Here is a 22,929-nt window from a genome sequence, read left to right on the forward strand (position 1 = left end):
GCCGCAATCACACCCATCCTCAAAAAGCCCTCCCTTGACCCTTCCTCTCTGACCAGCTACCGCCCCATATCACTTCTCCCCTTTGCCTCAAAACTTCTAGAACAACATGTCCACCTTGAACTGTCCTCCCACCTCTCCTCCTGCTCCCTCTTCGACCGTCTACAATCTGGCTTCCGACCGCATCACTCGACTGAAACTGCCCTGACCAAAGTCACAAACGACCTACTAAATGCCAAATCCAAGCGACACTACTCCATCCTCCTCCTTCTGGACCTGTCATCTGCCTTTGACACAGTGGACCATTCCCTCTTACTCCAGATTCTCTCATCTCTTGGCATCACGGACTTGGCTCTATCTTGGATCTCCTCATACTTAACAGACAGGACATTCAGCGTCTCCCACTCACGCACCACCTTCTCATCTCGCCCCCTATCTGTCGGTGTCCCCCAAGGTTCAGTTCTAGGACCCCTGCTCTTCTCCATCTACACCTTCGGCCTGGGACAGCTCATAGAGTCTCACGGCTTTCAGTATCACCTCTATGCTGACGACACACAGATCTACCTCTCTGGACCCGATATCTCCTCCCTACTAACCAGAATCCCACAATGTCTGTCCGCCATCTCATCCTTCTTCTCCGACAGGTTTCTAAAACTCAACATGGATAAAACAGAGTTCATCATCTTTCCACCCTCTCATTCACATCCCCCATCCGACCTATCCATCAACGTCAATGGCTGTTCACTCTCCCCAGTCCCACAAGCTCGCTGCCTTGGGGTAACCCTGGACTCTGATCTCTCCTTCAAGCCACATATTCAAGCCCTTTCCACCTCCTGCCGACTCCAACTCAAAAACATCTCCCGGATCCGTGCATTCCTCAGCAAAGACTCTGCAAAAACACTAGTGCATGCCCTCATCATATCCCGCCTCAACTACTGCAACCTCCTGCTCCGTGGCATCCCTTCCAACACTCTTGCACCTCTCCAATCTATCCTAAACTCTGCTGCTCGACTAATCCACCTGTCCCCCCGCTATTCCCCGGCCTCTCCTCTCTGTCAATCCCTTCACTGGCTCCCTATTGCCCAGAGTATTCAGTTCAAAACTCTAACCATGGCATACAAAGCCATCCACAACCTGTCTCCCCCATACATCTGTGACCTAGTCTCCCGGTACTTACCTGCACGCAACCTCCGATCCTCACAAGATCTCCTGCTCTACTCCCCTCTTATCTCCTCCTCCCACACTCGTATACAAGATTTCTCCCGTGCTTCCCCCCTACTCTGGAACTCTCTACCCCAACATATCAGACTCTCGTCGACCGTGGAAACCTTCAAAAGGAACCTGAAGACCCACCTCTTCCGACAAGCCTACAACCTGCAGTAAACACCACTGCACGACCAGCTCTACCCTCACCTACTGTATCCTCACCCATCCCTCGTAGACTGTGAGCCCTCGCGGGCAGGGTCCTCGCTCCTCCTGTACCAGTCGCTGACTCGTTTTGTTAAGATTATGTAAATGCTTTTGTTATGTATATCCCTATCACATGTAAAGCGCCATGGAATAAATGGCGCTATAATAATAAATAATAATAATAATAATAATGAGAATAGACCCCCCAAAAAATAACCACTGCATTTGAGTTTATTTTTGAGTTTATGTTTGAAAGAAGTCTGGCCCAATTCAGCCCTTGTTCATTTTTATAAGAGTCAGCCTGTCAGCATTTTCAGTTGACAGGCGGATGCGCCTATCAGTTTTATCAGTTATAATGCCCCCGGCGGCACTAAAAACTATCTCTGACAAAAAGCTAGTGGCCAGGACCTCCAAGGCATAGAAAAACAGTTCATGCCACATGTCCAGCTTGCATCTTCCAAAACTTTTCCCTCCTTGTCAGAGTACCCCGTGTATCAGGGTCTGGGTGCGGGGAAGGTCTGAGAAAACTGTCCCAGACCTTTGACAGCGTTCCCCTGCTTCTGCCACATCTGGTTTGTGTCTTCCTCGCTTGTGCTCCTATTTGCTGCCACCATAACTCCCACTCGGCACGCCTGCTATTTTGAAGTCATATTTGACACACTACTTTCCTTTATTCAACGTGGAAAATCACTCACTCGCTCATATCACCTGCACCTTAAAAATTCTCCAGAAGTCGACCTTTTCTCACCTTTGATACTGCAAAAACTCTTACTGTCGCTCTTATTCACTAGTGCAACTCTCTTCTAATTGGTCTCCCTCTAAACAAACTGTCTCCTCTTCAATCCATTCTGAATGCAGCAGCCAGGATCATATTTCTATCAAGCCGCTTCACCGATGCCTCTACCTTCTGCCAGTCAGTGCGCGGGTTAGGTTAAACAATCACTGCAGAATACAATACAAAACTCATCTCTCTCACCCACCAAGCTGTCCACAGTTCTGCACTGGCCAATATCTCTTACCTCATTTCTGTGTATCACCCCTCCTGCACCCTCCGTTTTGCAAATGATCTAAGAGAGACATCCTCCTTAATAAAAACCTCACACCTCCGTCTTCAAGAATTCTCTCGTGCCATGCCAGTTTTCTGTAATGCCCAAAATGCATACAACGCGTGCTCACGGTAAAGGCAGGGGAACATTAAGTCTGCCGTGTGCGCCAGACTGCCAATAGACAAGATTTCCCTGTTCTCACCAAGAGTATGACTGTCTATGTTCTTTTCCTCCACCTCCTCATTATCACCCAATCCGTGTTGAGATGAGATGAGATGAGGCTCTGCTGGGTAGCATCTCCCTGTATAGTTCTTTGCTCCGCCAGTAATGCCTCCTCTTTAATTGTGAGCAGCAAGCATTTCAGTAGACAGAGAAGCGGGATGGTGACACTAATTAAGGCATCATCGCCGCTCACCATCTTCATGGAGTCCTCAAAGTTTTGGAGGCGGGCACAGATGTCAGACCTGAATGCCGACGAACGTGTTGAAGCTGATACTCAACAACTGCTCTCTGCTGCTCAAAATCATTCCAAATATCTGCAACGTTGATTTCCAACGCATAGTCACATCGCACACCAGTCGGTAAGCTGAGAGCTTCAAACACTGCCGAAGCCCTGCCTCTGACTTTCTGAAATGGGCACACAAGTGGGGTACTTTCACAAGTAGCTCTGGCATAGCCGTGTAGATTTTGAGAAACTGAAGAACCACTAAGTTGAGCACATGGGCCAGGCATGGTACATGTGCGAGCTTGCCTAGCTTCAGAGCTGACACCAGGTTCTCTGATACAGATTTCAACAACTCTGCAACGGTGTGTGGTTTGTTGCCTAAGCATACAGTCCTGCTTATTGTTATTGCCACACACGAACTTTAAGTAAATAATCTGTAATATGTCCTGAAAAAATGAATCAAGTGATGGAGATGGAGGCTGAAGAGGAGGAGGTGGTGCAGGAGCTGTAGAATGTAGGGGTAACCCTGATTGACCCAGGGTCCAAAATCCTCTGCACCGGGAGGACATGTTCCGTCCCAGGGTCCCACTGAGTCCTGGCTTCCACAATATTAACCCAGTAGAATGTGTCAGTGAGATGAACCATCTCTATCCACATTCACTTGTCCACGTGTTTGTGATTAGGTGGTCCTTCCCACTTAAGTGCACTGGGGAGGGCACGGGTAAAAATCTGGGACTCGCGCTTGTGGAAGGCAGAGACGATACTTGGAGAAATAGTGGCGGCTGGGGACCGAGTATAGACACCCGGCCGCCGCCATGAGGTTGTTGAAAGCTTCCGCCTCCACAAGCCTAAAAGGCAACATTTCAAGTGCAAGCAGCTGTCCAGAAATGTGGCAGTTTAGTATTGCGGCCTGTTGGTGGGTGGCTGGCAGCATACTTGCGCTTGCATTCCAAATAACAGAAAACTAAGCAGATGGTGACCTCTATCATCATCATGACCTCACTTCGGCACTATGAACTCTCTTAATGGAGAAGCCAGGGCCCACTGGAGGGTTCTCTGATAGGCCCGTCCAACTCTGCTGAGAAGCAGCCCTGGCTAAGAAAAATGTGTGGGAAGGTTCCAGGACGCTCTATGGCTGTTTTTTTACTGAGGAGGAAACCCACACAAACACAGGGAGAACATACAAAATCCTTGCAGATGTTGTCCTTGGTGGGATTTGAACCCTGGACCCCAGCACTGCAAGGCTTCAGTGTTAATCACTGAGCCGCTGTGCTGCCCTCTCTGTTCTCTCTCTGATATCTAACATGCTGGACAAACTTGTATCTACTGCCACTCAATATCTTCATCTCCTTTGTGAGAAAATAATATATTTGGGCAGCCACTCAGTCTGCCAAATAAAATTCCTGAGAAAGAAATTGAGGATGGCTTTGTTTCTGGTACTGAGTGCCAATACCAAACTACTGGAAATATTCCAGGCTGGTTGTAGCCAAGCTTATTTCAACAGAACAGTACCAGCAGACCGCCAGGGGGAGCCAAAAAATGCTAGTTTCCCATAGACTTACATTGGGCTCGTTACTCGGACCGAGCACTCTAGCAGTCCAATTTGCTTGACTCAAACAACGAATACCTGAGCATTTTAGTGCTCGCTCATCACTGGTAATGACTGTTCCTATTTTTTTGCACTTTATTCCTTTTTGCTTGAACAGTATCAAGTTATGGCTGCACAAAACTGCAGTACCAGGCACAGCCACTATTACTTGTAAGGTGCAATATCTAGTAGACATTGAAAGGGTTGAAGAACTACATCAATTCTAGAAAACCCTTTAAAGCACCACTCCAGCTTTTTTTTTTATTGCAGAGCTGGAGTGGTTCTACTAAGCTAAGTTCCCTGCACCTAATCTTATACTTACCAACCGCTGTCTTCATCTCTTACTGGCTCTGCTTCAGTCCCATGCCACCATCTTGTGAACGCAACTTCTGACTGATAGGTCACAAACTCTCAATGCAAGTCTATAGGAGCCCTGATCTGGATCTCGTAGACTTACTGTCATGGGTGTATCAGAGGTGACAGACAGTCGCCCCGCAGTTGGTTGCAGGAGATTACTACATTTGGCATTACAGACATCTTCTTAGAGGAGAGGCTGTCTCTAGGACCTAGCGACTTCCTCGCTCTGGTAATTAACTCCCTGGCCTGAGTGTATATATACCTAGTATGTCTGAGATGGAGGTGTCAGCTATAGTCATTTCTACTTTTGAAGTCTTAGCAAGAACAGTACTTCGTCCTCTCCTGAGCTTGAGGCTGAGTTTGCATTTGTCTGGAGTCATCTAAAGCTAAGCATTCTCCCCCTGTTTGTCTACCCTTGTTGTCTATAGAGCTTAGTGGAGATTGACTTGTGCTCATCTTCTCCCATCCCTAGACTTAGCCACACGCCAGGGAAAGACAGGGCGAAGCATGAGTGTGGTGATTGCTGAAGAGGCAATTTAGGGATGGTAGTTGAGACAGGTTGACACTAGACCAGTCTAGGAGGTCTCCATTTCCCCCTTTCCCTAGTGTCTGGGCTTCCTTTCCATCTTCCCTCTGTGTAGTAAGCCTTGACACTTGCAGTCAGTTGTAACTTCTGGATTGCATGAGTGTTTGCAAAAACTGGAGCGATTTAACAGGTCACAAACGGCTGGAGACCTACAGGAGCGGCACTGGGAACAGATAAAGATGGTGGCTGGTGAATATAATACTAGGTGCAGGAAACTTAATTTATTAACACTGCTCCAGCACTGAAACAAAAAAAATTGCTGGAGAAATGTTTTAAAGAACTTAAATATACTGCAGATCTCTTATTTTTTTTTCAATTACATAACCCTTTCCATTAATCAGAACAAATGCTATGGAGAATAGATAGAACTAATGATAGATAGATCATTTTCATTAATCATAATAATCATGTCTATAAAATAAGAATGCTGGCTACTCAGCTGATTTCACATTCTCTAAGGACAGAGTGTTGGGAATATAGAATAATTTTACCAAATAATGCTCAATGGAGCTTTGGGGAAACGATCAACCAAAAGAAGCCATGTGCAGAAATAATCATTCTTGTTGTCAGAAATGAGCTAAAAATATAGTTGCTGATTCAAGAAAAAACAGTTGTGGAAAACAGCGCCCGTCCAAGAAATGTCTACATGAGCTTTTTAGGGCTAATACATACAGAAAACATTCGGAAACATCTACAGAAAAAATTTGAAATAATTTATTCTAGATCTGTAGCTTTAGTAGCTTGAACTAGACAAACGGTAGGAAATTCCAATAAAATTGGAATTTTAAAGTTTGAAAGCAAAAACATGTTTATTAAGTTTACTTCAATTTCAAAGCCCAACTTATTGTATATACTAAAGTACTAAACACTGTATATTAGTAGTTCTTTGGTTATTAAATTGAGGCAATTGATGTGCCATCCCAGAATGGCTTGGATAGTACATTTAAACACGCTTGCCAACAGCATAGCCAGGAGGATTGAACCAGAATGATGATTGTTAAACAGATGAAACACTTATGTGCGCTTGTATACTAGCATTGGATAATATCCGAAACCTATTTTTATTCCAAAAGCCCCATCGCCAGATCCAAATTTCAGAGATACAAAGTGACACTAATTGTAGTCCGTGCATTTACATGCCAGCAACTCCAATGTGATTAAATTCACCGAGAACAGTACAACTGCACCATGAAGCCATTTGGAATGCACTTTAAAGCGGGTACACGCTGATAAAAGTTTACTCTGCTTCACATTGTATTTCCCAAAAAGAACTTTGTGATCTTCACAAAATAGCGAGAACAGAGAAATTCATTAGTAAGCTGTTCAAACGCATTTAGGGATAAATAATGAACTCCATGCTCCAAAAACTCAGATTAATCAAAACGTTGATAAACAAATAAAGTATAATAATGAATTAACAGACAGTAAAACATTGTCTACCGTCTCCAAATTATGGAAATTCCATCAGTATTCTATATATAAAAAAATACGAAAAATGTGAAAACAAGAGGTGGAATATAACCATTTGAAGCACTGGGCGACACATTAGAGTTGATTTTAAAGGTCATGTTACATTTATATGCCTGTTATGATTTATATAATGGTATAATCTACATAAAATGTATAATTTTATAGCTAAATTGTATTTTATACTCCACCAATCCTGAGAGGCAATTTGCATTATATACGAGAGGTTTTTGTTGCATCTGTGGTATGAATGACACTGCCTATAGTACATGGGATCGAGGTCTGTGCATACAGTAGACCCAGAGTGGAATACTGCCAGATCTCAGCTATAAAGTCTTCAGAATTGTGCATTCAGGTCTGGCTATAAGCCCTTTTTCAGTCAGATGTCCGTTTTTTCTCATATGTGAAAAAATGGTTTAATTTTCATCAGTGTTTTGAATCCGATTTTCATCATTGCTTGCAAGATCAGTTTACAATTAACAGCACTAAGATGCACCTAGGATGCCGTCAGTGAGCAAGTTTTTCATGGACCCGTAGACCTGCATTGGCGAGTTTGATCTTTAAATCAAATTGAAAATGGACATATTTCGGTTTGTATTTTTCATTTACGGACATTTGGTCCATAAAAAACACAGATATCTGAACAGCCTCTTAAACGATAATGGGTTCATGTTCTTTCTGTGAAGAACACAGATAGAACATGTCCATGAAAAATGGATTTCAAGATCTGGATTTGGCGTTAAAATATAAAGAAGCAAATATAGAACAAAGAAAAGTGCTTGCATTACATCTTACATATCTTGTAATAAAACTGACTATTCTAATGCTGGATATAGATGCACAGATTTATGCGCCAATCAGACAAATAGCATTGTTTTTTCTCAATTGTCATCGAAGGAAACAAGATAATGTTGAAACTAGACCCTCGGGTATTACACTTACGCCTGAACAGACCACCTCAGCTCTGTAACCATAGAGAGACAAAGAAGCACATAAGAAAAAACACAAGAAAACCAACAGCTCACAACACCTGTAATGGGTTCATCCAGGGTGCTCGCCAGCTTAAGCAGAGCTTGCCAATATATTCCAGTTAAATAAAAGCCAGGAGAAAACTCTGTTTATTGTAACTTTATTCCATACATGCTAAAACCAGGTCATCAAACATCTGACGTGTTTCGGAAGAAACCTCCTTATTCAGGTATTCATAGCTGAATAAGTGTCAGATGTTCGAGGATCTGTGTTCAGTGGTTTTAGCACGCATCTAATAAAGTTACATTAAACATGGAGTTTTCTCAAGAAGTATGGAGTGCTGGCTTTTCTCTTTGCTTGAACGTAGCCTCCTATTTGATACATTAAAGCACCAAAAAAAGGGTGGCAAAGGTAGACATATTCCTATGTAAAACCTACAATTATTGGTGATTCAGTACCCAATTTAACAATTTATTAACCTGGCCATATATATTAGATAGCTGTTAGCCAAATGGTACTTCGGCAAGTCATTCGGTCAACAGTCATATCAGTCAACTCTCCCATGCACAGGAGAGCACTCCTGTTTTCCCTATGATAAAGCCGCCAGCTGACACATCAACCTTCGGCTCATCTCTGGGAGAACAATGCTATCATCAGTCCAAAATTAGACATGCGTGATTGACATTGTGGAGTACAGAAGAGGCCCCATGCATATCTATGGAAGCCCTATCACCAAACGCAATAGTAATACAGCTGTGTGTATGCACCCTTCATGAGCAGGAGCAGCAAAACCAGATCACCGCTTTAATTATAGAATCCATAATGGAAAAACAGGTTACTTGATTGATAACTAGGCCAATAGCAACATATCCAATTTTTTGTATCTGTTATACTAGAGCCTCATAGTATTAATACAGAATATATTCACAGACCATAAAAATTAAATAACATTACCATATTTCAGGCAAAGTGCAATTTAATTATGTCTTTACAGACTTTCCTCAAGGTCACTTACTAATATAAATGAAATTGGAAAATTCTATAAATTTCTTTTTTACGTGCGATTTATGTAAGATTAAAAATATATACTACATCCAAATAACAGAATATAAGCATAATTAATGATGGAAAAACACCTACCTAGTCTATGAGAAATGTGAAGATCTTCCTGTAAATCGCCCAGTTCAGCCAGCAGAAACAACCTGGAAAAGCAAACAATGGAAAACACATAAACATGTCATACTATACACCACCGCATGAAGTATACGTCAAAACTGCCATCTAATTAGGACGCAAACCCACATGATAATGTCATATCCAGCACTAGGCAAATTTATTGATCTGTGTAAAGGATTTTATAGATTTAAAGGTAGGAATCTGTAAATTCTTCATATGAATGAAAATCAATGAACCTAAAACTTAACAGTAATTAATAACAGACTGTTGTTCACCTACTGTGCCCAGAAATAAAGCCGCTGTCATGTCACTTGCTAATTGAAAGTACTCATGGGTGAGTTCACCCCACCTGTGGTGTCAAGTGTCACTGATCCGCATGATAAATACATTCATTTTGCTCACTGTATTTTTAGACGCCGTCTCATGGTGGATGATCTGTTCGGTCCATCAGGTGTTGGCTAAAAATACTATACGAGCAGATGATATGTTTATGCTATGGATCAATGAAACCTATTCTGAGAGCTGCAAGCATGGCTCGTTGAACATGGCGTCAAGTCCATCCCACCTCTTTTGTGCTGGTCTTGTACTGTATTGATCACTTCATTCCTAAATATTTTATCGGCATTTAGTAGAACATTGCGCTTTCGTCCTACCTGTCAGTGGATTTAACGGATTTGCATATCTATTTCCATATACTGCTCGTTTAGGAGGAAGCTGCGGATGAATGTGCAGATTTTTAGAACCTGGTATTTATAATATATCTTAGAAGAGAACGATTCCTGAGACTATGGCCTGCAGCTAAAAAGCCTTTGTATCTATGCTATAGAGGATGATCAAAGCACTGCATATGGATATGGCGTTGTGTGGAATGGGCTTAGTATGCCTGGCACATGTACGGCGTCTGAAAGCAGTGCCTGTAATACTGGAGAATGCAAATGCAGGCTCACAGACAGATTTTTTTCCCCCATATTTAATTTCCACTTCCCATGTATTAAGTTCGATAACATTTCTAGCTGTCCGTAATGTGGTATTTTGAAATGAGACATTAATTCTCATTCTCTTAGCACATTTGATTAGAGAGAGCGCCTCCATTGTTAAGATGTATGTCTTCGAGATGTTAGATTAATAAAGCCTAATGCACTATTGCTACGAAGGATGGTTAGCCGGCAATAACAGCTCTGTAAGCATAATGACCTAATGAAGGAGGTAATTAATGGTATATTTTCTCCCACTCTCAAATGGTGTTTGTCTACACAGTGGTTGGAAGAATAAGTGCTTTTTCCTGTCAGCCATGATTACAGATCCACTTAGAATTCACTAACATCTACGTCTTAAAAATATGTTTCCGAGAATTTTGTTAGAGCCTTGAAAAGACACATTTTGTTTTCTGCTACTTAGGAACTCCAAGTAATGATACATTCCAATATTATAGATCATAGATGACATCCAGGATAACAAGGTTTATATATATATTAATAATATATATTATTATATATTTATTATGCTTTGCTTATAAAGCGCCATTAATTCCACAGGGTTTTACATTCATTATCATCACTGTCCCCATTACATAGTAACATAGTAACATAGTTTTTAAGGTTGAAGGAAGACTAAGTCCATCTAGTTCAACCCGTAGCCTAACTTGTTGATCCAGAGGAAGGCAAAAAAAAACCATGTGGCAAACACTAAGCTCCACATTGGGGAAAAAATTCCTTCCCGACTCCATACCACAATCAGACTAGTTCCCTGGATCAACGCCCTATCAAGGAATCTAGTATTTATAACCTGTAATATTATACTTTTCAAGAAAGGCATCCATGCCCTTCTTAAATTTTAACAATGAATCACTCAATACAACATCATGCGGCAGAGAGTTCCATAGTCTCACTGCTCTTACAGTAAAGAATCCGTGTCTGTGATTTTGTTTAAAGCTTCTTTCCTCCAGGCGTAGAAGATGCCCCCTTGTCCCCGTCTCACGCCTCAGAGTAAAAAGATCAGTAGAAAGGTCTTTGTACTGTCCCCTCATATACTTGTACATAGTAATAAGATCACCCCTAAGCCTTCTTTTTTCCACAGTAAATAACCCCAAGTGTAATAACCTGTCTTGGTATTGCAGACCCCCCAGTCCTCTAATAACCTTGGTCGCTCTTCTCTGCACCCGCTCTAGTTCAGCTATGTCTTTCTTATACACCGGAGACCAGAACTGTACACAGTATTCTAAGTGTGGTCGCACTAATGACTTGTATAGAGGTAAAATTATGTTCTCCTCATGAGCATCTATGCCTCTTTTAATGCATCCCATTATTTTATTTGCCTTTGCAGCAGCAGCCTGACACTTGCCACTAAACGTGAGCTTGTCGTCCACCAATACACCCAGTTCTTTTTCAGCTACAGTTTTGCCAGTGTTTTACAATTAAGCATATAATTATACATTTTATTTCCTCTGCCCAAGTGCATTACCTTACCTTTATCCCCTTTAAAGCTCATTTGCCATTTATCAGCCCAAGCTTCTAGTTTACATAGATCCTCCTGTAATATAAAATTGTCCTCCTCTGTATTGATTACCCTGCAGAGTTTAGTGTCATCTGCAAATATTGAAATAATACTCTGTATGCCCCCTACAAGGTCATAAATAAATATGTTAAAAAGAAGGGGGTCCAATACTGACCCCTGTGGTACCCCACTGTTAACTGAGACCGAGTCTGAGTGTTTTCCATTAATAACCACCCTTTGTTTCCTATCACTGAGCCAATTCTTAACCCACATACATATATTTTCGCCTATCCCCATTGTTCTCATTTTATGTATCAACCTTTTGTGTGGAACCGTATCAAAAGCTTTTGAAAAGTCCATATACACAACATCCACTGCATTTCCTTGGTCCAGTCCAGAACTTGCCTCCTCATAAAAACTGATCAGATTAGTTTGACAGGAACGGTCCCTCGTAAACCCATGTTGATATTGGGTCATGAGGTTATTCTTCTTCAGATACTCTAGTATAGCATCTCTTAGGAAACCCTCCAGGATTTTAACCACAGTAGAGGTTAAGCTTACTGGCCTATAATTTCCAAGTTCAGTTTTTGTCCCCTTTTTGAATATTGGCACCACATTTGCTATACGCCAGTCCTGTGGTACAGACCCTGTTATTATGGAATCTTTAAAGATTAAAAATAATGGTTTATCTATGACGTTACTTAATTCCTGCAGTACTCGCGGGTGTATCCCATTCGGGCCCGAAGATTTGTCAACTTTAGTGATTTTTAGACGCCGCCGTACTTCCTGCTGGGTTAAGCAAGTGACATTTACTGGAGAATTTTTGTTATCACTAATCATGTTTTCTGTCATGCGATTTTCTTGTGTAAATACGGTTGAAAAAAAATCATTTAACATATTGGCTTTTTCCTCATCCTCATCCACCATTTCACCCAGACTATTTTTAAGGGGGCCAACACTATCATGTTTTAGTTTTTCACTATTTATGTAGTTAAAGAATATTTTGGGGTTAATTTTACTTTCTCTTGCAATGATTCTCTCTGCCTCAATCTTTGCTGCCTTGATTTGGTTTTTACATAATTTATTTAATTTTCTATATTTATTTAATGCCTCATCACTACCTACTTGCTTTAGTTCTCTAAATGCTTTCTTTTTGTCACTTATTGCGCCCCTTACAGCTCTATTTAGCCATAGTGGTTTCCTCCTATTTCTAGCATGTTTATTCCCATAGGGTATATATTGTACACAGGTCCTATTCAGGATGTTAATAAATGTCTCCCATTTGCTTTGTGTAGTTTTATGTCTCAGGATATCGTCCCAGTTTATTGCACTAAGATCATCTCTTAACCGTTGGAAATTTGCCTTCCTGAAGTTTAGTGTCCTTGTAACCCCTCTACTACACATCTTATTAAAGGTTACATGAAAACGTATTATTCTTTGATCACTATTACCCAAGTGACCCCCAACTCGTATATTTGATATGCGGTCTGGGCTATTGGTTAATATTAGGTCTAGCAGTGCCCCCCTTCTTGTTGGGTCCTGAACCAGTTGTGAAAGGTAATTGTCTCTCATAGTAGTCAAAAACCTATTTATTTTGCTTGAACTACATGTTTCTGTCCCCCAATGTATTTCAGGGTGGTTGAAGTCTCCCATAATAATGACTTCTCCTTGAGTCGCTGCTTCATCTATTTGGTTTACAAGGATATTCTCCACTACTTCCATTATTTTTGGAGACATAACAAACTCCTATCAGTAATTAATTATTTTTTCCCCCTCCCCTTATCTCCACCCAGAGGGACTCTACATTTTCATTAGATTCACATATATCCTCCCGCAAGACAGGTTTTAAGGATGATTTTACATAGAAACACACACCCCCCCCCTCGCTTGTTTGTACGGTCATTTCTGAACAGACTATAGCCCTGTAAATTAACTGCCCAGTCATGGCTCTCACCCAGCCACGTCTCAGATATCCCTACCATGTCATAATTATTTTCCAACAAAATTAATTCTAATTCTTCCATTTTGTTGGTGAGGCTTCTGGCATTAGTGTACATGCATTTTATGTATCTCTCTGTACCTCTATTCCTTCTTACTTTATTGACTGCTCTAACCCTACCCCCAATTTCTTTATTTGTGCCCAGGTCACTATCTGCACTATCTTCCCCACCTATAAAATGAATACTCTCCCCCCCAAACCCTAGTTTAAACAATCCTCCAACCTTCTAGCCATTTTCTCCCCCAGCACAGCTGCACCCTCCCCATTGGTGGTCACAATTTAAAATCCCTATCAGTATATCTTTGGAGTGTGGGAGGAAAATGGAGAACCCGAAGGAAAACCATGCAAACACGGGGAGAACATACAAACTACTTGCAGATGTTGTCCTTGGTTGGATTTGAACACAGAGCGCTGCAAAGCTGCCGTGCTAACCACTGAGCCACCATGCATGTTTCTTTTAATTAAACAAATATCTTCAAGTAATTTTTATATTATCCACAATTATGTCATCACATATTGGGGCACCATTTTGAAAACTGGCTAAAAAAAATCCTGCCTTGGTTGCTCACAGTAAACAATGAAAGCACAGCTTTCATTTTTCAAGCACAGAATATGAAATGAAAGCTGTGCTCTGCCTTCAGTGCACCTATAGCTCTGAAATCATCTTTATGTATTTTACTTGCTTATATAGCACCATTAATTCCACAGCACTTTGCAGAGAACATCACTGTCCCCATTGAGGCTCACAATCTAGATTCCCTATCAGTATGTCTTTGGAGTGTGGGAGGAAACCGGAAAATCCGGAGGAAACCCACGCAAACCATGGGGAGAACATACAAACTCCTTACCAATGTTTTCCTTGGTGGGATTTGAACCCAGGATCCCAGCTCTGCAAGGCAACAGTGCTAAAGTCTAAGAAAATATCTCTCATGCTTTTCTGATTGAAATAGACGTAAGCTTTCTTTCTTCTTTGATGTTTGGACACTGATCATGTTGAAGAACCAGTTAATTTGTTACTGAAATTATTTTATCATATTTTATAATAGCAGGAATTCTCAACCATCCGGCTTATTGCAATGAATGTCTACCCTTGAAAACCAATTGATTTTTCTAAATCTTAATAGGTAACAGTTCTTCCAAGAGCCATAGCTTTTTTTTTCCATTTACATAGCTATGTCATATTTTTTTTCATAACAAATGTAAGTTTTGAATTATACCACTTACATTACCCTATAATTTACAGAAAAATAGTAAAAAAATGCAATTCTGCCATTGTTTTGTAGGTTTATTTTTAACAATGTTCATTGTACAGTAAAAATGACCTGCCAACATAGTTATCCAGGTTAATACCATTGCAATGATACTAAACTAATACTAAACTTCTATAGTATTTTTTTTATATTTTAGTGGCAAAACAGTTTAGAACTTTTAGTTTATATATATATACAGTACAGACCAAAAGTTTGGACACACCTTCTCATTTAAAGATTTTTCTGTTTTTTCATGACTATGAAAATTGTACATTCACACTGAAGGCATCAAAACTATGAATTAACACATGTGGAATTATATACCTAACAAAAAAGTGTGAAACAACTGAAAATATGTCTTATATTCTAGGTTCTTCAGAATAGCCAACTTTTGCTTTGATGACTGCTTTGCACACTCTTGGCATTCTCTTGATGAGCTTCAAGAGGTAGTCAACGGAAATGGTCTTCCAACAATCTTGAAGGAGTTCCCAGAGATGCTTAGCACTTGTTGGCCCTTTTGCCTTCACTCTGTGGTCTAGCTCACCCCAAACTATCTCGATTGGGTTCAGGTCTGGTGACTATGGAGGCCAGGTCATCTGGCATAGCACCCCATCACTCTCCTTCTTGGTCAAATAGCCCTTACACAGCCGGAAGGTGTGTTTGGAGTCATTGTCCTGTTGAAAAATAAATGATGGTCCAACTAAACGCAAACCGGATGGAATAGCATGCCGCTGCAAGATGCTGTGGTAGCCATGCTGGTTCAGTATGCCTTCAATTTTGAATAAATACCCAACAGTGTCACCAGCAAAGCACCCCCACATCATCACACCTCCTCCTCCATGCTTCACGGTAGGAACCAGGCATGTAGAGTCCATCCGTTCACCTTTTCTGCGTCGCACAAAGACACGATGGTTGGAACCAAAGATCTCAAATTTGGACTCATCAGACCAACGCACAGATTTCCACTGGTCTAATGTCCATTCCTTGTGTTCTTTAGCCCAAACAAGTCTCTTCTGCTTGTTGCCTGTCCTTAGCAGTGGATTCCTAGCAGCTATTTTACCATGAAGGCCTGCTGCACAAAGTCTCCTCTTAACAGTTGTTGAAGAGAAGTGTCTGCTGTTAGAACTCTGTGTGCCATTGACCTGGTCTCTAATCTGAGCTGCTGTTAACCTGCGATTTCTGAGGCTGGTTACTCGGATAAACTTATCCTCAGAAGCAGAGGTGACTCTTGGTCTTCCTTTCCTGGGGCGGTCCTCATGTGAGCCAATTTCTTTGTAGCGCTTGATGGTTTTTGCAACTGCACTTGTGGACACTTTCAAAGTTTTCCCAATTTTTCGCACTGACTGACCTTCATTTCTTAAAGTAATGATGGCCACTCGTTTTTCTTTACTTAGCTGCTTTTTTCTTGCCATAATACAAATTCTAACAGTCTATTCAGTAGGACTATCAGCTGTGTAACCACCTGACTTCTGCACAACACAACTGATGGTCCCAACCCCATTTATAAGGCAAGAAATCCAACTTATTAAACCTGACAGGGCACACCAGTGAAGTGAAAACCATTTCCGGTGACTACCTCTTGAAGCTGATCAAGAGAATGCCACTGATTGTCAATCAGTGTTGCTTCCTAAGTGGACAGTTTGATTTCACAGAAGTTTGATTTACTTGGAGTTATATTCTGTTGTTTAAGTGTTTCCTTTATTTTTTTGAGCTGTGTACTTTGGTATATTGCTCCAGTGTTTCTTGCAGGATTTATAATTCTTTGTTTGTATTGTCACTTTCTAAGATCTAAGATTTTGTATATATAAAAATATATCAATCCGAATCAGGAGCAATCAATAGAGTTTACGTAGGTCAGGAATCAAAACTATTTCCCAAAACAGAAGCTCTCATGAAGGATTTTCTTCTTTTCATGTGGATGAAATACTCTTAGAGAGAATTTGGACAATTTTCTGGTTGGCTTCCTCTGGTCACATACACTTGTTGCATGGAATAAACTTTTGCACCACTCCACTTCATTTCAGTATTTCTGTAAGATTTCTTTGAAAAATCCTGAAAGGAAGTGGAGTAGTGCGAAAGCAGATTCAATCAAACAAGTGTTTGTAACCAGAAGAAGATTAGGACCATAAAATTGTACAAAGATTTTTCTTTGCGCATTTTCTTTATGTGAAGAAACTAAAAATCCTGATTGCACAGGGACACTTCTGGAGAGGTTTTTTTTCCATTGATGGAGCTAGATGGGGGCTTGTTTTCTTGCACAGCAAGCTGTAGTTTTTATTGATGTCATTTTAGGTCACCTATGATGTTTCGATCACTTTTTATAACATTTTTGGAAGAGAAGTGGCAATTGAAAAATGGCAGTTCTGGTGTTCCGAATTATTTCTCCAGATGGATTAATTAATTTCATACTTCCATAGACTGGATTTTTAGAGATGTAGCAATACTAAATATGTTTATATTTTTTATTTCTTTATTTTTGAACTGTGAAAAGGAAGGTGATTACATTTAACAGTTATTGCTAGCATGTAGCCATAAAACTGTTTGAAATGTTGCAAAATGTCTGCACAACTTATAGTTCCACAAAAATGTTGCAACTTTGCGTGTGTTTAGTCTAGTAATGGCCAACTCCACAACTTTTCAAAAATTTACAGAACTTAATGGAAATCTGTCATTAGGATCAACCCTCCTAAGCCGTCTATATGGGTATGTAGGTCATGGAAAGTTGAGTAAAATGATGCCTTAATATTTGCAACTCGGTGTCTTATTCCAGAGAAATCCAGTTTTCTTAAAATGTAAATTAGTTGTTAAGCTCTATGAGCTGGAAACAGATCTCCATAAGACTCTGCCTCCAGTGCTTTTTTTAAATGAAAAGGAGCAGTGTGAGACATGTAAGTGCTGACAGTCTGCTCTCCTGATCTACATGTCTCACACTGTTAACTCCCCCTTTCTTTTACAATAAGTTCTGGAGGTAATTTCTCAGGGAAATCTACAGTGGGGAAAAAAAGTATTTAGTCAGTCACTAATCGTGCAAGTTCTCCCACTTAAAAAGATGACAGAGGCCTGTAATTGACGTCATAGGTAGACCTCAAATATGAAATACAAAATGAGAAAACAAATCCTGAAAATCACATTGTCTGATTTGTAAAGAAATGTTTTTCAAATTTTGGTGAAAAAAAAGTATTTGGTCAGTTACAAGCAAGATTTCTGTCTCTCACAGACCTGTAACTTCTTCTTTAAGAGGCTCCTCTGTCCTCCACTCATTACCTGTAGTACTGACACCTGTTTGAACTTGTTATCAGTATAAAAGACACCTGTCCGCAACCTCAAATAGTCACACTCCAAACTTTACTATGGTGAAGACCAAAGAGCTGTCGAAGGACACCAGAAACAAAATTGTAGCCCTGCACCAGCCTGGGAAGTACATAAATGTAAAGATAACAAGACGCATAGGTTCATAAAGCGAAAGCTGTAATTAAGAGAACTGCTCTAGAAACTGCTCATGTTGGGAGCCATGGAGGTAAGCAGCTGTAGAAAGCTGTAGAGAGCTGACTGAAATTGTAGGATTTTACTCCTCCGCTTGGAATGTAACTACTCTACAAACTTGACCAGGCTCTGTTAGTCGATATTCTTGGAAACAAGCTGTGCAACATGTAAGATAAAAGCTCTAATTGCAGGAGAATGGCAGCAGATTGTATAATCAAGTCAATAGCAAGATTGCCTACTTTCATACTGTCTAGCCACTTATAAAAATTGAATAATGTGAGAATAACCCTTTGATGATTTTGATACATCTTCACTAGCACACCTTACCTCAAGACTAGCATGAAAAATGCCATTCTTGATTAATCCAACTTGTGGAGTATCACTTAACAATGGCATGAACTCTCTATTTTACTGTTACTGACTTATACCCTCTAACTACTCTAACCTAAAATATATCTTTAGCATTTCTCTAAACTGTTATTTTAGGACAATATGTACCTAATTTACATTAGCTAGGCAGAAATTCACATTTGAAAGTTATGGAAGTTACACTTATATTAAGAAGAAGGGCAGAAAAAGCCAGAAGCATCGCCTCTATCAGTTTTTAATGTACGTAAAGGCAGATCTCTAGTTCACTCACAAAGAGCCATCCTGGATGTGTTTCAATGACATACCCAAAAGCAAAATCTATTTTTCTAACCTAGTACTTTTTCCCTGAAGAGGTTCATTATTTTCGTCTAAGCTCTGTTATTGCTGAGTGCATACTTTACTTGAATAATCCATGAGAACCTGCTTGACAATTCATTAGAGTAGCTTTCTTGTACTTTTTTTCTACAAATTAAAGCCCATTTACTGTAGGTTTCTTTTAGTACTAAATGATGAAACAGTGTCATGATTTAGGAGTCAGGCTGTCTGTGTTTTAGCCAATGTAACAGCACATGTTCGACAGTTGCTTCTCACAGTATGTTTAACATTTTAATTTAGACCTAAGGGCACAACAAAAAAAAGGGAATATACCCTATACTGAGAATGTACTGAACATCCAAGTGCAAATTATACTGAGCCATAAGAAAGTAATTCCAGAATATTTAATATTGTGTCCTCATAATTACCAGGATATTCTTAAAATTTGTATTGTACAGCTATTACAAATTGGTTAAAAAATACACATATTTATAATTAACTACTGAAATTATTAAAATATGTGTATATTCTCACCAGATGTCAGTAACAACCCATTCAATCCATACAGAAAGAAAACCATAGTAGTCCATAAATTAAGTTATGTGTAATAGTGAGAAATGATATAGGCAAAAAGTATTGAACACATGAAAAAAGAGAGATGCAAAAAGCTATGAAAAGTCATGACACCAGCTGTAATCTATCAGTAATTGGAAAACAATCCTACCACTTAGTGAAAATTATCCACTAGTTCAACTCATGGCCTATAAAAAGATGTCTCATTACCAAAGTGCCACACAAGACATATCTCATGATGGATAAAGCCATGAGCTGTCTCAAGACATTTGCAACCTTATTGTTGCAAAATTCTTGCAAAACATACTGATGGCATTGGTTGCAGAAAAATTTCTAAACTTCTGAAGGTTACAGTGAGCACTGTTAGGGCCATAATCCGGAAGTGGAAAGAACATCATTTCACCATATATCGGCCACGACCTTGTGCAACATCAGACAGAGGAGTAAAAAGAATTATGAAAATAATTACCAAGACCTGTGGAGAGCTACATAATGACCTGGTATCAGCAAGTACATTTGTTTCAAAGCAAACAATAAGTACTGCACTCAACCTTCATGGCCTGTATGCACACACTCTTCAAGCGAGACTCCATTGCTGCACAAAAGCATGTTCAAGCACATTTAAAGGTTTACTCAACAACATTTTGACAAACCTGTGAAATATTGGCAGAATATAGTCTGGTCAGATGAGACCAAAATTGAACTTTTTGATAAAATAATACACACCATGTTTGAAGGCCAAAGGGCACTGCGTATCACTCCAAAAACACCATACCAACAGTGGAGTTTGGAAGTTAAAACATCAGAGTGTGGGGCTGTTTTTCAGAAAACTTCATATAATTGAAGAAAGGATGAATGGACAAATGTACCAAGACTTTCTTGATAAAAATCTGATGCCATCTACCAGGATGATGAAGATGAAACGAGGATAGATCCAAACATACAGCCAAAGAAACTGTCAATTGGTTTCAGTGAAAGAAAATAAAGCTGCTGAAATGGCCCACCCAATTACCTGACCTGAATCCTATAGAACATTTATGGAAGGAACTAAAGCTCAGAGTTCATAGAAGGAGCCCAAGAAAGCCGGAAGGTGAAATGTGCGTCGATGCTATCGCATGGTTCCCTAAGCACACTTTCCTCACTAACAGCATGATGCACAGACTCGGAGGTAATCACTGCTTCGGAGTACCCTTGGACAGGCTCACCGGTTAAAGTGGGTCAAGCATCAGATACCGGGTGCAGGAAGTCCTCCTGTGTGGATTCTAGGTGGGCAGAAATCTCTTTGGGCATGAGAACTGGTGCGCTACCCACGCACATTACCCGTCGGGGCTGCTCCGGGATACAGGGAAGTGAAGCTTCAGCAGGGACTTCAAGGTTGGAGTCAGGAGGTCTTTGGGAGGACAGACCCTGGCGTGACGGCTTGCCTCTTCGCCTAGCACGTCTGGACTGCCTCTTGAGGTTGGGAGAAGTATTCCGGAGAGCATAGTCATACTGTGTGGATTCTGGGTGGGCAGTAGTCTCTTCAGGCAGGAGGATTAGTGCGCTACCCACACACATTACCCAACGGGGCTGCTCCGGGTTATTGGGAAGTGAAGCTTCAGCAGGAGCCTCCGTATTAGGGTCATCGAAGACCATTTGAAAGGCCACCAGGAAGGCCATTATGTCCAGGACGATAGGATCCTGTGCATCCCATAGGGGGGTGATCCATTTCAAGGCATCACCCGCTAGGCAAGACATCATGAATCCCACCTTAGCCCGATCGGTGGGAAAACAGAGAGGGTAGAACTTGAAGTGTAGCATGCATTGCTCCACAAATGCACGACTCTGTCTTGGATCCCCATAGTATCATGGCGGATCCGCAGGAACGGGTGCAGAAAGCTCCATCTGGACGGGTGCGAAATTCGCCTGGAACTCAGCTAGTAGCAAAAAAAAATAAATAAATTTCTTCTAGATGCACGTATTGGCTGGAAAAGGTCTCAGAGAGCGAAGGCCGTGGGGCTCAACGGGAACCATGGCCTGAGCATGCTGTAATGCACACACTCGGACTGACTGGCGTGTGCGTGTATATGTAGTGATTCCACTGGACCATGCCGGAGAGTGAATGCCTGGAGGGGCGTAACTAAGTATCCACCAGATCCGACCAGGGTCGCACGACGGCATACGACGCCAGAGCACCAAGGAGGAACCGAGCAGAGGGACCAGGTGCTACTCCAGGACAGACCCCGGACACGGCTGTTGACCCACACAGGGGAATACAGGAACAGGCAGGTTAGGCTGGCACACAGACTGCTGGGTATAGGCAGACATGGCTGGTATGCAGACTGGCGGATGCTGGTAAGCACGACTGGTATGCAGGCAGGGAGGTACTGGCAGGTATGACAGGTTGGAGCACCAAGTGGATAGGACCCAGTACAGACTGGGACTCAGGAACAGAACCGCAGATGCGGTGGACAAACACAGCAGAGTGAGGCCGCTCAGAGCGGCGAGCAAGAGCAGAACAAGACGAGACCGCCTGGAGCGGTGGGCGAGAGAAGAGCAGGTCAAGGCCGCCTGGAGCGATAAGCGAGAGAGGAGCAGGACGAAGACTGCCGAAGCAACGAGCAAAGGGTCAGAGCAGAGCGAGACTGCCAAAGCAGCAAGCAAAGGGTCAGAGCAGAGCGAGACTGCTGGAGCAGCGAGCAAAGGGTCAGAGCAGAGATAGACTGCCAGAGCAGCGAGCAAAGGGTCAGAGCAGAGCGAGACTGCCGGAGCAGCGAGCAAAGGGTCAGAGCAGAGCGAGACTGCTGGAGCAGCGAGAAAGGGGTCAGAGCAGAGCGAGACTGCCTTAGCAGTGAGCAAAGGGTCAGAGTAGAGCGAGACTGCCGGAGCAGCGAGCAAAGGGACAGAGCAGAGCGAGACTGCCGGATCAGCGAGCAAAGGGTCAGAGCAGAGTGAGACTGCCGGAGCAGCGAGCAAAGGGTCAGAGCAGAGTGAGACTGCCGGAGCAGCGAGCAAAGGGTCAGAGCAGAGCGAGACTGCCGGAGCAGCGAGCAAAGGGTCAGAGCAGAGCGAGACTGCCGGAGCAGCGAGCAAGGCAGAGCAGAGCGGAAACCGTAGGAGTGGTAAGCAAGGCAGAGCAGAGCGGAAACTGCAGTAGCGGTGAGCAAGGCAGAGCAGAGCGGAAACCGCAGGAGCGGTGAGCAAGGCAGAGCAGGCAAGAACCGCCGGAGCGGTGAGCAAGGCAGAGCAGACGGGACAGGGCTCTGTTCACACGGAACAGACTGGAAGGGAAAGGCAGAACCAGATACACACAAGATACTTGAAATGAAGTAGCGAGTGGACTCTAAACTCACAAACGGGAGTACAGGGACACCGAGTAGGAGTTAGGTACGGGATCAGATTCTGCAGGAAAATGGAAGGTACGGAC

At 41.8% G+C, this 22,929-nt stretch overlaps 1 protein-coding gene across 11 annotated transcripts in view; it reads right to left on the reverse strand.

Annotated features, from left to right (window-relative positions):
• LINGO2 (leucine rich repeat and Ig domain containing 2) overlaps positions 1-22,929 on the reverse strand; it is a 2,408,131-nt gene that overhangs the window by 486,358 nt on the left and 1,898,844 nt on the right. For all 11 annotated transcript variants that reach the window (XM_073667628.1, XM_073667593.1, XM_073667612.1 and 8 more), the window contains one exon: positions 9,006-9,067. The gene's annotated coding sequence lies outside the window, so the exon portion shown is untranslated. The remainder of the gene's footprint in view (positions 1-9,005; positions 9,068-22,929) is intronic.

The sequence above is a fragment of the Phyllobates terribilis genome, unplaced genomic scaffold (assembly GCF_046119375.1).
Source record: "Phyllobates terribilis strain yellow unplaced genomic scaffold, ASM4611937v1 Scaffold_1__5_contigs__length_1240528914, whole genome shotgun sequence".
NCBI classification, from domain to species: domain Eukaryota; kingdom Metazoa; phylum Chordata; class Amphibia; order Anura; family Dendrobatidae; genus Phyllobates; species Phyllobates terribilis.